The 13,555-nt window shown below is 47.2% G+C and overlaps 1 protein-coding gene across 6 annotated transcripts in view; it reads right to left on the bottom strand.

Annotated features, from left to right (window-relative positions):
- The window catches only part of SGMS1 (sphingomyelin synthase 1), a 96,680-nt gene that overhangs the window by 24,848 nt on the left and 58,277 nt on the right, over positions 1–13,555 (bottom strand). For 2 of the 6 annotated variants that reach the window (XM_017832711.1, XM_017832708.1), the window contains exon 3: positions 9,592–9,843. The exons of 1 other annotated variant lie outside the window; for it this stretch is intronic. The gene's annotated coding sequence lies outside the window, so the exon portion shown is untranslated. Of the gene's footprint in view, positions 1–6,525; positions 6,800–8,481; positions 8,574–9,591; positions 9,844–13,555 lie in introns of those variants that run through there. 3 more of the 6 variants (XM_017832709.1, XM_017832713.1, XM_017832712.1) reach the window with 3 other exon arrangements.

The following is a 13,555-nucleotide window of genomic DNA, read 5'->3' as shown; positions in this document are numbered from 1 at the left end:
AGGATGGGAGATGGCAGGAGAATTGGATAAAGCTGCTGAGGCTGAAGCTAAAAGGGGAAAGGCAAAGTAGATAAGGAAGCAGCAGCCACGCAGGAGAGCGTGATGCTCCTTTACATCACCCTTCAGCAGCGAGATGCAGGAGGTTCGTTGGGAATAAGCCCTTCCCGTAGGTAAATACTCAGGAGACACGTTCCCTAGGGATGTCCAGCAGGATGAATTATCCCTGCTGTGTACCCATGTAAGCAAACAAAAGATGGGAATAACAATTCCGCTGATGTTTCTGCTGGGCAGGGGCTCCTCCGAGCAGGAGGGGTTTGGATGTTACAGCACCACAGAAAGCCATCTGGGCATTTAGATTGGATATTGGGAAGAAATCCTTCCCTGGGAGGGTGGGGAGGCCCTGGCACAGGTTGCCCAGGGAAGCTGTGGCTGCCCCTGGATCCCTGGAAGTGCCCAAGGCCAGGTTGGATGGGGTTTGGAGCAACCTGGGTTGGTGGGAGGTGTCCCTGCCCATGGCAGGGGGTGGGATGAGATGAGCTTTAAGGTCCCTTCCAGCCCAAACCATTCTGGGATTCTGTGAGCTGATAAGACCCCATCCAGTCACTCCTGACAGGCTCCATGACTACACAGCATTCCCTCAAGATCTAGGAAACATATGTAGGCCTCCTGAGTACATCAGTAACCAGAATATTTTAGGAGTACCAAACAAATAAGGGCCAACTTGCCATAGCTGCTGCTTTGCCTACTCATTTCTGTGGTCAGACTTGCTCTACAGGACTATCCTTGAGCAGTGCTCTGAGAAGCATTTTACAGGTAAATCCTAAGAACGCCTCCAAGATCTTCTAATCTGAGAAAATATGACATTTTAATAAGAGGCCCTAAAAAATTAAATCTTCCATGTAGAAAGATCATGAAAATTCATTATGAGTCCTCCAAAAATGCCAGTGTTGCTCCTGCAAGTAACAGAGCTGTCTGAAATGACTGATGGGAAAAATGAAAGTACTATTCTGGAAACAAGAAGATCAAATACTATAAAGTTCACACCAGCAGATATTAAACAGTCACAGAAGTCTGAGTTTGGGGTTTGTTGAGGTCTTTTTTTTATTTATGTGGGTTTTAGGGATAAGGGTGAGGCTACCAGAGATTGCACAGAACATACACACACATGAAGTTCTCTTTTAAAAAGAAACATATTACCTATCCTCAGGCATTTAAAAACCTTTCAGCTGGGTCTGAAAATAACCTAAATTCACAAATATTTCATGTGGGTGAGGGGATAAAAGTACTGGCAGATATCCTGATGAAATATGCAGCTCACCCTACGTGGCACCACAACAGCACTGACAAAAAGAATCTAATTCTAGGTCTTATTTCACATCATCAGTGAAACAATGCAGGGACTGGAATTAATTTCAAAACTTGTGCTGGTCTGGATCGGTCTGAAATGCAAGACATGCCACACATGGCAGCATGTAAGCTCAGATTTAATGGGAACACCATTGATCTCAGCCCAGAAGAGTCACAGTCTCAGACAGCACAAGGATATCACATTCCCATCTGGTTTTGGGATTTCTTACCCTCCCGAAGGGGATGTGCAGGAGACAGGTTTCCAAAAGCAGGGCTGGAGGCTCTCTCTGCTTTCTGGAAGAGCCACGAGGAAGGATCAACATTTAGAAAGCTCCTGAGAAAGGGTGGGACAGCCCCCAGGGAGGGACACAGCACCAGTCCAAAAAAAATCAGGCAACCTGCATCTCCTCAGCTCACTAAAAGCCAGGTTTTGCCAAGTAACCAATTTCCTTACACTCTTCATTAAATAAAACATGAAGGGCAGGCAGAGACATAAAATATGAATGCACACATGTCCGTAAGCAACAGGCCCTGTTATTGTAGATGCTGCATAAATCATCGAGGACAAGGGGACTTATGTCCCCTAACAGAGGGCACAGAATTTGGGGTCAGTTAACAGGCAAGGAAGTCTGATATGAAGTGTTGCATTTATATCTGCTTTTGTGATCTACACTGCCTAAAACCAGCAGACACTGCTTTGGTTCATGTATTATTTAGTCAGGCCAAATGGAAGAAAGGCAGAATCCAGCCCTGGAGACAAATATCAGCTGGTTTTGGGGTGGTTCTCCACCCCACAGAGCACTTACAAGGGGATGGCAGGGCACAGAATCCCAGAATGGTTTGGGTTGGAAGGGACCTCAAAGCTCATCTCATTCCACCCCCTGCCATGGGCAGGGACACCTTCCACCAGAGCCCAGGTTGCTCCAACCTGGCCTTGGACACTTCCAGGGATGGGGCAGCCACAGCTTCTCTAGGCAGCCTGTGCCAGGGCCTCCTCACCTCTATGGACACTCATTGCAAATTAAGCCAGAATGGTCAAAATGTTGCTTCTGTCACACTTCTCTGTAAACCTGTCTTAAGCCATGACAGAAGTTATGAACTGCACTATTAAAACTCGTTGCTGTATCTGTTTTCCAGCCCTTTGCCAGGCACAAACACAATGTCTTTACAATTTCAAGTGTTAGCAGTTACAATTATTGCTTTGGCAAATTTCCCTTGGGAAGATTAATAGCTACCTAGGGAAGACTTGCCCCTAAGCACTGCCACCTCCTTTTTCTTTATATTTTTTATTTCAGGCAGTGGACTGACAAATAACACTCCTTTTTACAATGCACAGCATCTTGCTTTTCTTGTATTTGCACCCTTGGATTCAAAAGGCACAGCAGACAACGACCTCAGAGTTCAGTCAGGACAACTGTATCTAGTTGAAAACCACCTTCCACCTTGAAAACTGGGAACCAACTAATTCCACCCTCCTACCATGGGCAGGGACAACTTCCACTAGCCCAGGTTGCTTCAAGCCCCGTCCAACCTGGCCTTGAGCATTTCCAGGGATGGGGCAGCCACAGCTTCTCTGGGCAACTTCTGCTTCCCTATTTTCAAAGGTACTTATAAGACAGGACTTCCTCCCTGTTCCAAAGCTCTGCATAAAACTGGATGTATTGATGCAGCCCCACGATTCATCAGCAGAGTGTGGTGACAAACTGTATCAGGTTGGAATCTAACAAAATCAGGAAGAAAAAAGAAATCAGGAAGAAAACTCAGGAGTATTCATCTCAAACTGAGACCCAAACAAAAACCAGCAGGGGTGTTTCTTCCCTCTGGCTTTTTTGTTCCTTATTTTCTTTCCATCTTCGAAGCATCCACTCTTTCCTCCCTTCTTTCCCCCTTCCTCTGGGTCTTGTTCCTGTCCCACACGCCAGACCCTCCAGATTCATGTTCACCAGGCTTAGGAGAAAGTGGGGAGGCTGCTCAAACCAGGGCAGTGCCAAAGCACCTCCTGAGGGTTATTTTAGATAGTTATAGTTAGTTATATTAGTTATAGTTAGTTATGTAGTCAGTTATTTTAGATAACTCTGTGATGGATGGCCGGCAGTGCCGGCAGCCTCCTCAGCCTCCTCCCCTTCCAAGAGTTTTGAAAAGAAGGAGAATCAGTCTAAAAGGATCCTGAGAACTGCAAATAAATGATGGCCCTGTTCATCAATTAGCTCAGGCTGCAGTGAAATCAAAGTCACAGCGGGCTCTGCAATCACTCAAAATAAACCCCTCCGACGGGATCACTCCTGTGCTGATGGCTCAATTATGCCTGGGCAGAGCGTCACAGAACATTAAACATTAACAAAAGCCTGAGCCCGGGATACTTTTCTCCCAGATAAATCTAATTCAGTACCCAAGTGCTTTTAGCTTAAATAACCCTGAATTACTGGATCAATTCTTTTCCCACCTTTCCCTCACAACTTGCAAAAGCCAGGCCACCGCACACAGGGAAAAGTGTTTGCAAATAGACCCTTTGCCAGATGGTTACACTGCTATCATTTCAAATATATATGGTTTGGCAGAGAGTTGGTGATGTAAACTGAGTGGCTCAGAAATCAAACTGTTCTGCTGGGCTATGAGGGTTCACTCTGACCTCCCTAGGAGGGCTTCTTCACTCCCCTAAAATCCTGTTCCCACTGCTTCTCCACTCCTCTGTTCCCAGCAAATAGTTGCACCACTTCTGTTTCCTGAAACTGCAAGGAGAACCACAGAGACAAACCTACACACCAGAAAGTTGTTTTCATTTCTCATTTGGCTTTTGCAACAGGAATTCACCTCTTACAGCTTCAAGTTTCCCAGGACTAGAGATGCCCTCACCACCTGAAGCCCCCCTCCACTCCCTCTCTGCAACTGTACTAACACAAATTCAAGCTTCTCAAGGCTTGCCCAGGTCACATCACAGAAACCCAGACTGGGTCAGGCTGGAAAGGACCACAGTGGGGATCTGGTGCCACCTCCCTGCTCCAGCAGGGCCAGCCCAGAGCACAGGGCACAGGAGTGTGTCCAGATGAGGCTGGAATATCCCAGGGAGGAGACTTCACACACTTTAGACAATCTGTTCAGGGCTGGGTCACTGCCCAGCCAACAAGTTCTTCCTCCTGTCCAGCTGGAACTTCCTGGCCATCAGTTCCTGCCCGTTCCTCTTGTGCCATTGCTGGGCCCCCCCGAGCAGAGCCTGCTCCATCCTCTGCCCCCTCCCTGCAGCCCCTCCAGACCTGGCTGAGGGCCCCTCTCAGGCTCTGCTCTGGAGGCTGAACAGCCCCAGCTCCCTCAGCCTTTGCTGCTCCCAGAGCTGCTCCATCCCTTGGGCATCTCCTGCGCTGGCCCCGCTGCAGGAGCTCCCTGGCCCTGCTGTGCTGAGGAGCCCGAGCTGGGCCCAGCCCTGCAGATGTGCCTGCCCAGGGCTGGGCAGAGGGGCAGGATCCCCTCCCTGCCCTGGTGCCCCCCAGGATCCCACTGCCCTCCCTGTCCCCAGGACACACGGCTGGGCAGGGACAGCTGGCTGCCCACCAGGACCCCCAGGTCCTTCTCCAGCAGTGCTGGTGCCTGGGGTTGTTCTTATTTGTTGCTTTAAACTTACGTACAACGTCCAAACACGTTAAGGAGAGCTGAACAATGCCAGGATTTAGGTGGGGTGTGACCAGTTTAAAACAGACAAACCAGTGTCCCCAAAGCAAAGCAGGTGGCTGAGATTAAAAGGGAAAATTTCAAAACACCAAAGGAGTTAGAAACAATAAGGAAGAAACCCAAAGGGCTGGGAAGTCTAAGAAACTGAAATCAAAGTTGCACCAAAACTCACTAGCTGATTGCCTTCCTACTAAATCCCCCTCATCTCTGATGCTTGGTAAATCAACAATCCCAAAGCATCAGCTTCTCCAATACAAATAAATTGGAGTCAACTGGGTTCAGTTTCTTGGCTTCAAAAAGTTAATAAACTGTAACAGTCCACATCCATTCTTCTTTGTGAAAAATCTGCTTGACTGCTGAAGTTGATCTCAAATTTACAAGAAAACAGTATTTATCACTGGGACCAATGAAACAGTGTTTTTTTAATATATATATATATATATATATATCACTGGGACCAATGAATTTTTATTCCTGGTTATGAAAAGCAGCCCAGTAATCCACGAGAAATCATGCTGAAGCATTTTGAAACTAAACTGAGTAAAACCGCCTGCTTGTCTTCAGGATTCTTGTCTAGAGGCTCAAAGAGTAACTTCAATTCTTAAGCTCACTTTTAAAAGACAGATTCATTCCAGGTAAAGGTAAAACTTGACCTGATACTAAATTCCACTGAACTCCAGATAGGCTTTTATCTATAGCTTATATCCACAGCCCCTTGAAAAGAATAAGTGCTGTTTGTCTTCAGGTTATCTGCCCAGGAAAAGTGCTGTTACAGGTTTTCTGAACTAAATATTACATAGCTCAATGTTCTTTAGTTATGCTGATGATAGATCCAGGATATCTGAAATCCCCCTGGATATTTCTTTCCAAACACTGAACAGGATGGATCACTGTTTATTGGTATGTGGCTGGGAGTGCTACAACAACAGGAGCAGAAGTCAACTCACACTGCTCTGGAGGCTGACAAAGTGTTAAAAACAAAAGAGAAAGCAAATAAAAAAGAACTGAAACTCTCAAAAACAAAGACAAAAAAAAAAAGGGCAGCCGGAAAGAAACACTTCAGCAAAGAAAAGAATGGTTTTCCTAACTGGATTTAGTCCTTATTTTAGGGAAGGCAACAGAAAATACATCCAAAGTTACAAGGACCAGCGATAAGCACAAGGAATAGTGATAAACTCGGAAGAGCTGCTGACAAAACACTGTACAGTGGCCACTTCCTAAACCCAACACTTAAAAAGCTCGCAGCTTCCAAAGCACAAGATATTTACCCTTGGCTTGTCTGTTGACTCTTTCTCCTGACACTTCACACACTTATTGCAAAATGAAGTCTCTTATCAGAGTGTAACGTTACAACCGAGCAGCACATTCGCATTCAGGAAGCGACATTACACCCCCAGCACTTGCTGTGGGTTTTTTTTCCCCAAGTAGAACTCTCCCCATAAAATATGAACATGAACAATTCAAGCAGCTAAGTAATTCTCCTTAAGGCTTTGTCCTTAGCTTGGGGGGGCTAACCCGAAGTAGCTCAGCTGAGCACAGCTGGGATTTCAAGCCCGACCTTTCCGACGGGAAGCTTTCGCGCCGCTCACCTGAACTCAGCTCCAGCACACCTGGACTCTGTCACCTGCGCCAGCAGAGTTTCCCAGAGGCATCCCCTCCTTCCTGTCTCATATCCCCACCCTCCTCTCCTGTGCCTGGGTGGAAAAGCTGCTCTTTGCCTGGTTTTCTGCCGGCAGGCATGCAGGCAGGAGCGAGTCCTTCCCCTTTCGATGGCAGCAGTGAGTTGTCAGAGCAGCTCGGCCGTGTGTTGAAACTATACCTCGAATTTCCTAATCTGCCTTTCTATTTTCAACCAGAGCCACTCCCCCCCCACCTTCTCTGCCATGCAGACAGCTGGAGACAGAGAGCTCCATCGGGCCAGTTTTCCTGGCAAAAAGTCATCCCCAGGCCAGAGGTAAGTGCACCAGGGGGAGCAGAGACACTCCCAAGGTAGCAGAGAGGGAACGGGGCTGTCTCCCTTCTCCCTGTCCTCTGTGGCCACAACAGCTCTTACTGAACACATGGTGTGGCAACCTGGTTGTCCAAAGGCCCATCGCTCTCCTGGCTCAACTAAACTGGCTGAGATCCCAATCAGCATGTCTTGTCCCTAAAATCTCAAAGGAGAGAGGCTTAAACAAAGATTCAGAGCGTGGGCTTGGCTGCTCAGGCCAGAGAAGGAGGGACCACCCTGCCTTCTGCAAGCCAGCATTTACCACCTGAAACAGCACTTGAGAGCACTTGCTGGGGTGTCCCCAGGGCAGAGACCTGCTTCCACGAACTCACACCTCTTGGGGAAAGGTCCGGATTCACCTTCTCCTCCAGGTCTGGATATCTCCTCCCCCAAGGACTTGGTATGAGGTGTAACCCAGACACACGGCAGACCCTCACGTGGTAGAACAGCTTTAAAAAGCTCAGCTTTAAAAAGCTAATGTGCAGCCAGGCTGTAAAGTTAACCAAGCAAAAAGGGCACTTTCCTGAGCAGCAAGAGCAGTTTGGAGCTTTCCCAGGCGGCTGGAAAGCACAGGGCACACGGGGCACAGGCTGTGCAGGGCGCTGAGTCGTGCGGAGCCGCACCAAGCAGCTTTAAAGTGAGGTCCAGCTTTCTGAGCTCTGCTCTCAAAGGTCTTATTAGGACCATCAGGAGATGCCTGAAAGTCTTGTAGGACACCAGGCAGACCTTTGGATAAGACAGCCAGGCTGAGAGCTTGGCACCTAAACAGACAGAGCTTGGGGAGGGCAAGGCACAACTGCACCGCTGATTCAGGGAGCTCGGAGGTCAGCTGGAAGTTTTGAGTCATGCTCCTGGATGTGGGCACCTAGAACAAGCTTAAGCCCTTCTTGAGCCCTTTATCTTTTGTTCAGGCAATGGCAGCAAACATCACAAATGAAGCTACTTCTGCTGTTCTCCATGTGCTACATATTTTCTATAGTTCAAGTTACTTGCATGGAGTAGACTCACTGCAAACACGATCGATCAAAGAGCAAAATGAACGCAGACAGGACTCTACAGACTCGAAGTACTCAAATACCACAGGGAAATCCATTTCTTATGTGCCTACAGAAACAAAAGTCAGCCAAAACAGAAGGCTGGTGTGGAACTGAGCACAGCGAGACCCATAGCAAACCTTCCCACGTCAGATTTGAATCACAGGATCCAAGGAAACAAAGCTGTGGAGTAAAATACTCTATCAGCCATAAATCCATTTAAAATGAAGTTTCATTAATGAGTTACAGTATTTACAGGTAAGTAAATGCCGTGTTTCCCCTTTGCCTTAGCTGGAGCTGCTCTCTCAGGAAAAATAACACAGGGAGTAAGTCCTCTCCCATCATTAATCCACCGGACAACACGACTTTATTAACCAGTACAGAAACCAGAGCAGCAGCAAACACCCACACACGAAACCAAGACCTGCAAGTAATTTCACTTCTTACCTCCTGGAAAACAGGAGTTTCAGGGGCAAGAAACCTCTTTAGCAGCTTTTCCAAGCACCCGGGCCCGTGGGTTAATGATTTACCTGACGGTGCTGTAAGCAGATTAGTTTGGATAAGAGAGGTTTTGTTATGGTTTGCTTTCCTGCCTTTGTCTGCGTAACCAAATCAACTCACAAATGAAGGAGGCAGAGCAGGAAGAAATTCATCCTCCTCTAAGCTTGCTCACCCCATCCTGCTTTACAAAACCATTTTTTTATAGACACACATGCCCATATACACACACACAGACTGAAAACCAACGCCTGGAGTAGCTCTCGTGCGTGTGCATATACACAAATATACGTGTCAAAAATACACACAAAGATGAGCTACTGCAGGCAGTTTGTTTAGTTCCTCATCACTATAAATCTATTAGAAAGCTTCCAGATTAAAGCATTGTGTTCCAAAGAGGTTTAGGATGAGAAGGAAAGGCGGCTGTGCCCGAAACACACAAATAGGATCACAGCCCATGCAAAGACTGCTGCATATCCAAGGCACAGCTTGGGGATAAAGTGCTGTTCCCTCTTGCTGCAGCACCTTCAGCTCACCAAGAGGATTTCTGTGGTTTCCCCGTGACTCGCTGGGCTCTTCTCCACACCCAGGGCCACCCTCCTCTAGAACCAAAGCATTCAGGTTTTTGGGCAGCAGGTGACACACAGGGCAGGCACAGTCACATGGCACTGCCTCAGTACAGCTGCTATAAAACCTCACAGAAAGTCTAAAACACCTTCTTGCTCTTACTGTTTCATAAACCCTCACTGCCTGACTCTGAACACAATTCAGGGGGACAACACGGGGATGCTCACTGCTGTCCCAGTTTTAAAAAAAAACCCAAGCATAACTAAAAACTAAGACTAAACCCAAGCAGCAAACAAGAGGCAAACCACAAGCTTAACTGTCACTTTAAGAAAAAAAAACAAAAACACCCAACCAAGAGTCCCCAAAAGCCACTTTGTAGATCTTACTGTATCCAAGTCTTTCTGCTCCCAAAACACAGCCCCCAGCCCTCCAGCAGCAGCCGAACACGCCTTTTAACTAAAACGGGATCATCCAGACCGGAGAGCTACTCACTGGTGGAAATCAGGCGGCAGAAAACAGCAGCCAACTTCTCCTGTTCCCAGCTGCCAGCCAGACACGGCGCTCCCGGCGGGACGAGAGGGAGACAAGGAGAAGCCTCTTGGAGCCGAAGCGTCCCAGAGCCCGGGATCTCACCCGAGGAGCTCGCTCAATTTCCTTCACATTAAAACATTAAAAGTTGACTTTCCACTTTCCCGTGGCCGGGCTTCCTCAGAGCTTCTCTCCCCGCTGCTCGCCGGGAAGCGCCTGGAAAGGGAAAGCGGGAGAGGTGAGCGGTGCACGGAGAGAACTCCCCCCTTGGCCATCACCCCTGTGCGTCAGCAGGGACAGCAGCAGCAGCAGCAGCAGGAGGAGGAGGAGGAGGCTGGGAGGGCCAGCACGGCCACAGGGCTGCAGTTTCCAGCTGGTGCAACACCTCCCAGCAGCACTGGGTTCTACCAGCAACTAACACCCCAAAACGGGGGGAGATTTATCCTATAAATTCAGGTCTGTCAGTCCCTAACGTGCGCAAGGAACGCCTCGAATCAGTGCTGCTTTTGAAAGGCTCAGGATGACACTGTGAAGCTGAAAGTGTCAGGGCAGGGAGGAAGGATTCGTTTTCCTAATATATATAAATACCAGATGTTAAGTCCTACCCTAAACCCAAAAAATCCTCCACGACAACAGAGGAAAAAAAAAAAAAAAAGGTTGTATTTCACCACACTAAAAGAAAACCAACGAATTTCCCTGAGCTTCCAACCAAGTTTTTGGCTACATCCCACTGCTGTCACCAGCAGCATCACCAGTATCCAGCTCCTATCCCAAAAAACACAGCACGGGCTGGAAGCACAGAGGGCTGAGGCAGCCAGCATGTCCTGCACACAGATACAACAGCAGGAGAGGACGGTGCCGAGCATCCCAGGGAATATGGGAGGGAGCAGAGGATATCTGCTGGCCCCTGCCTTGGGACAGCAGGGACTTCGTGTAATTTAGGACAAAACCACAACACAGAGCAGACTGAGTCCCACGTTGGAAAGACTGATGGGATGAGCAGCACTGGCAGGGTGTCTTCCAGCAGCTCACATGGGAGCAAGGACTGTACAGAGCCTGCTGGCCGCTGTACACAACACAGATCCTGTCCAGGAGTGAAGTCAGAGGTGTGGGGAGCAGCCTGATCCCACTCCACAGATGAAATCATGTGGAAAAAAAAAAATAAAACCAGGCACCAGCACAAACAAATAGCAGCATCAGATTTTCTGAACTCCATCCCAAGAGAGGAGGGAGCCTGTTGCCAGGAATACCGAGGAATCTGCAGAGCCACATCGAAGAAACGCAGGGTGGAAAAAGTATTTTCAGAAGCCTCGCACAGAAATCCTTCCACGCTCCTCTTGTCACACAGAAAGCAAGGATTTTTAAGGAGGTTTTTTTGGGGTTTCTTAATAGATCCACGTCCTTGTTCCTAACACAGGGGGACAGACAGTTATCCAACGCAACGTGTTCACCATCAGCTCCTCCATAAAGTCCAGAAGCCTAAAAATGGCCCATAGTCAAGTCCAACTCGGCCCCTTTTATTTAAAATCTAAGGAGAGACGGGAAGTGTGTATGAGCCATCAGTAAGCTCCCTTTCTCCAGAAGTCTTTTAGTAATTGAGCCTGGCAACACTCAACAGATGCATCTGCCTGACCTCGCCCTGCTCTCCAGGAGGGATTCTGGAATAAAACTGGTGATTACTCATTACCTAAAGATTTCTGAGGTGTAATTCTATCAGTGCCAATTCTGTAAACCCCTCCCACTGAGGGCAGATATGACGAATCGAAGGATTAATTGGAAAAGACACTACAGGCCGTGGATTCCTCACTATGCAGTGTCTACTTTGGGGCATCACACACATCACGGGACAGCAGAAGGCACCTGGTAAGCACAGAGGTCAACTTAATAACTCACTTCTGACAATGACTGAGTTCATACTTGACAGAAACGCTCTTTTGTTACTCCAGCAGATCTTATCTCGGCAATATTCCCCCCCCTTGCTCCGAGACTGTGTGAGTTCAGTGACCTCAAGGCACGTAACAAAGCCGGCCCTGTTTTCCCACGAGTCAGGTGGGGCCAGAAGGGAGAACAGAGGACAGTTTGACGAGTATTACGGGTAATTAAAAGCAAGTTTGGGGAACACCTTCTCAACCACGGTGCATTTACATGCTGCATGTGTCCAGACAGATACAACATAACACCCTGTAAAGCCCTAAACAAACAGAAACACAATGAACTCTTCCACAGGGTGTGCAAAGAGGTGGGTTTTTCTTTCCTCCTACACAATTCAGCCAGCACATATTTAGCCTAAGGGCTGAAACAGAGGACAGCCTGAGCTGCTGACATCATTTTCTTTCTATAGGACTGAATATCTGGGAGTACTGCTCTCACTTCAGTGGCTGTTGCTCTGTTTCATCTCCACCTTCCCACACTGTGCTTCAACAAGAGAGGGACAATCACCACAAAAACCCCTGGACAAGAGGGATGGTCACCAAGTGTTGATCTGTTTGCTCCTTTCATGACCACGACATGAGCAATGTGACACAACACCAGATTTGGGGTTGATTATTGGCATTGAAGAGAAACAGAGCTACTACCAAGCTCCAGCACTGATGTTTCTTATCGTTCAGGCAGTGGCAAGAGAGCATCCCTCCAAAAGCCTTGCTGGGGAAAGGCTGTCCTTGCCTGGACAGCTTAAAATCTACCTAAACATCACAAAAAGTCAGATTATACTGAGCCCACTTTTTCCCTACCCATCAGTAAAGAAACTGTACATTAGCAGATGGAATTCAGCACTAAAGGTGGCAAGTAAAGTCTAGTGCAAGCAGTAAAAAACTACTCATGATTACAGAATCACAAACATTCAGGTTGGAAAAGACCTCCAGGACCATCGAGTCCAACCTGTGACAAATTCTCTTCAGGGAGAAGCAATTTAGCCTTAACCACAAAGTGACTACCTGCTCACTTAAAGGAAACAGATCTCCTTGCTTATTATTTATACCAAGATTATTATTCCTTCCAGCTGCAAGCTGAGTTTTTAAGCCAATTTTCTTGAGCTGAAATGTCTTTGTAAAGAAGTGTAAATCGAGGACACTGTTAAGTTTTAAACAGCTCTGGCAGAGACCTTTAAGCATATTTGCTTTATGGTACAGAAGTCACAGAATCACAGAATTCCAGAACAGTTTGGGTTGGAAGGGACCTTAAAGACCATCTCGTTCCAATCCCCTGCCATGGGCAATGAAGCCCTTTTTATTCAAGACTTAAAAATACCCACCAGGGGAAAAATAAAAAAAGCACGCAGTGGATACCCCCAAAATATCATCTTTCCTACTGAAAAATAACATGATTATTTACTACTACATATAGTAATTATTATTATTTCACCTCTATAACAGCATTACAACTTCTTAAATGCAAGGTTGTTAATGGACAGTCGCTTTGGAACTTAAGAAAAAAAAAAAGCCATTAAATTGACTTTAATGGGGTTCTGATGGATACTAAAACCCGTTTAACAGTTGAGTTTGAAATCTGTGAAGTATTATCAAAATAACCTGGCACTTCTGGAAGTTAAGTGTTTAGGTGTGTTTGATGACACAAGAGGAGATTCCAGAGTGCTGATGTGCTCATCAGCTCCAGCAATTAAGATTCCCAAGAGGAATGCTGTGTCATGTAATGTGTGACTCACAGAGCAAGTCCGGAGGAAACCACACTCCTCTCTCTTTTCCTATAAAAAGCTCAGCCTGCTTGCAAGTTGAACTGAGTTCCCTGAACAGAATTCCTCCCGTTTCAGCATCACTCGCTTGAGACGTGTGCAAGAGCAAAGGTGTGTTTTAAATCCCTTGCAGAAGCCTGGCAGCAAACCAAGGGCTTTCAGAAAAATCAGCTGGAAACTCCCCTGCCCCTCCTTCCTTAGGAAATACTTTGTGTTGCTGTATTTGGACACGTGTCT

This window comes from Lepidothrix coronata, unplaced genomic scaffold (genome assembly GCF_001604755.1).
Source record: "Lepidothrix coronata isolate B3197 unplaced genomic scaffold, Lepidothrix_coronata-1.0 Scaffold204, whole genome shotgun sequence".
Lineage (NCBI taxonomy): Eukaryota > Metazoa > Chordata > Aves > Passeriformes > Pipridae > Lepidothrix > Lepidothrix coronata.
The sequence above is the reverse complement of the archived record's forward strand: the minus strand, read 5'-3'. Positions and strand labels throughout refer to the sequence as shown.